The 3,124-nt window shown below is 36.8% G+C and overlaps 1 pseudogene; it reads left to right on the forward strand.

Moving 5' to 3' along the window:
• The first annotated feature begins 2,273 nt into the window (after positions 1 to 2,273).
• Positions 2,274 to 2,894, forward strand: LOC128589755 (60S ribosomal protein L15-like; annotated as a pseudogene).
• Positions 2,895 to 3,124: the final 230 nt, after the last annotated feature.

Consider the following 3,124-nt stretch of genomic DNA (forward strand, 5'->3'; position numbering starts at 1 on the left):
CATCTGCAGCTTTGGGACATTGTGATGTTGGTCTCCAAACAAGCTCTCAAGATCTAACATATTTAAAAGTGTTAGATGTGAATCAATGTTAATTTCCCAGTTTTAATAATTATGCTATAGTGGTGCAAGACATTCACATTAGGAAAATCTGTATAAAAGAATATGTGGGAACTCTGTCATTTTTTGTTTTCTATAACTTTAAAGTATTTCAGAATAAAAAGTTTTTAAAATTTTGATTATTTCCAAATTGATTGATAGAGTCAATGCAGAGCAATTACAATCCCAAGAAATTTTTGTAGGAACTAAACTGATTCTGAAATATATACAAAATTTGAAGCATGTAAAATATCTAAAGCAATTTTAAAAAGAGAAGCAGAGTTAGAGGATTTATACCACCTGATTCCCAGTCCTGCTCTATAACTACAGTAATCAAGACAGCGTGGTACTGCCATAAGGATAGACAAATAGACAAATGGAACAGAAGAGAGAGCCCAGAAATAAATCCACATTTATCCACATTTACACAGTTATTTGCTTTTTGACAAAAGCACCAAAGCAATCCAAAATGAAAAGAAAAAACGTATTTTTAGCAAATGGTGTTAAAATAACTGATTATTGATATAAAAAAACCCTCAAGCTCTACCTTATACTATACACAAAAATACATTTTACATGGAACACAGATCTAAACATAAAATCTAAAACCATAAAGCTTTTAAAGGAAAATGTAACAGTGGGTCTTCATGACTTGGTGGGGAATAAGCCAAAGATTTATTAGTTAGCAAAACTTAATCATCATAAAACAAATAGTTTACAATTTAGACTTCATCAAACTTAAAAACCTTCGTGTTCATTAAAAGACATCATTAACCATCAGTAAAACTAATAGGCATGGTAGTTCATGCCTGCAGTCCAAGCACTCTGGGAGGCTGAGGTGGGTGGATTGCCTGAGCTTAGGAGTTCGAGACCAGCCTGAGAAAGAATGAGACTCTATCTCTACTAAAAAAAAAAAAGACAGAAAAACTAGCCAGACATTGCAGCAGGCACTTGCAGTCCCAACTACTCCAGAGACTATGGCCAAAGAATCACTTGAGCCTAGGAGTTTGCAGATGCTATGGGCTATGGTGCCAGGGCACTCTACCCAGGGTAACACAGTGAGACTCTGTCTAAAGGCAAAACAAAACAAATTCCCCCAAATTAATAGTGAATTCACTGAGTGTGAGGAAATATGCAAAAAAAATATGTAGTATCTGATAAAGCAATAATATTTAGGAAAAATAAAGAACTTCTACAAAATAAAAATAGACAATAAAAAGTAAAGCAGCAAAGACGTTTAAACTTGTATACATATGACCAATAATCCCTTGAAAAAATGCTACACATCACTAATCACCAGGGAATTGCACCCAAACTGCAATGAGATACCAATACACATCCACTGGAATGGCTTTAATCAAACAGACTGACAGCCCTAAATACGGCAAGGATGTAGAGCAACTGAAGTTCTCACACATTATGGGTAACAACGCCAGCAAACATTTTGCAAAAATAAATCTGGCATTTTTTTGCAAAACTAAGTATACTCTATGAGCAGCAATTTGACCCCGAAGCATTAATCCTGGAGAAATTAAAACAGTAACTAAAAAAAAAAAAAAAAACTTATAAAGAATATTCATAGCAGTTTTATTCATAATAGTGAGAAACTGGAATAGCTCATATATACTTCAGTAGAAGTTTTGATAAACCAACTGTGGTGTACTCACACAGCGAAATACTACTCAGCAGCAAAAATGAGCAAAGTAAGGCCACATACGACAACACAGATGTATCTCAAAAATTTTATGCTATAGAAATTTTATAAAATTCTAAAACTGGACATAATACCCTAGGGAGAAAAAAATTATAATTAAGTACCATGACAGTAGTTTCTACTAGGAGTTTAAGGGCAGAGATTTACAAATATTGAAGCCGTCTTAATTATATGTGTAGTGAAATATTTAGAAGCGACTAAACTTACATTGCAATTTAATTTGAAAGGCATCAAAATAAGATAGATTACTAAATGGATAGAAGAATTAATAGGAAGATAAAGATATGATAAAGCAAGTGTAGTAATCTGTCATTAACTGCTTCTAGTAGTTGAGTATAGAGGTAGGAACTCTAAAATTCTTTCAACTTTTCTTAATGTTTGAAAGTCTTCTTTAACTTTGGGGGGCTTTTGGGGAGAAAAGCTCTCTCCTTTTTACCTGGCGGCAGCCATCAGGTAAGCCAAGATGGGTGCATCCAAATACAACCAGGAGCTATGGGGGAAGAAGCAGTCTGATGTAATGTGCTTTCTTCTGAGGATCCGCTGCTGGCCATATCACCAGCTCTCTGCACTCCCCAGGGCTCCCTGCCCCACCTGGCTACATAAAGCTCCCAGACTAGGATAGCAACCCAAGCAAGGCTGTGTCATATATAGGACTGATGTGCTCTGTAGTGGCCACTAACGTCCAGTTCCTAAGGGTGCAACCTATGGCAAGGCTGTCCATCATGGTGTTAAGCAGCTGAAGTTTGTTTGAAGCCTTCAGTCTATTATCAAAGACTGAGCTGGGTACCACTGTGTACTTTAAGAGTCCTGAATCTTTACTGGGTTGATGAAGATTTGGCGGACAAATTTTTTGAGGTTATCCTCATTGATCCATTCCATAAAGCTATCAGAAGAAATCCTGACATCCAGTGGATGTCCTGACATCCAGACCACAAGCACAGGGAAATGCATGGGTTGACATCTGCAGGCCACAAGAGCTGTGGCTTGGAAAGGGCCATAAGCCCCACCACACTATTGGTGATTCTTGCTGCACAGCTTAGAGAAGGCGTAGTACTCTCCAGCTCCACCAGTGCCACTGACATAAGTAATTCTTGTAAAATTCATACCTAATAAACAATTTAGGATGATCAAAACATAAATAGATAAAATTTGGGGGTTTATCCATCCCTGAGTTGATGGGTGCTTGAGTTGTTTCTATATCTTGGCAATTGTTCAGAAAGAGGGCATGGCATAGGGGCATTTGGCACACCTCCTTGGTGAAGGACTTAACTACAACTTGAACTTTACTTAACAAACACAAATACTGTAACCTAA

Source organism: Nycticebus coucang, chromosome 7 (genome assembly GCF_027406575.1).
Source record: "Nycticebus coucang isolate mNycCou1 chromosome 7, mNycCou1.pri, whole genome shotgun sequence".
NCBI classification, from domain to species: Eukaryota; Metazoa; Chordata; class Mammalia; order Primates; family Lorisidae; genus Nycticebus; species Nycticebus coucang.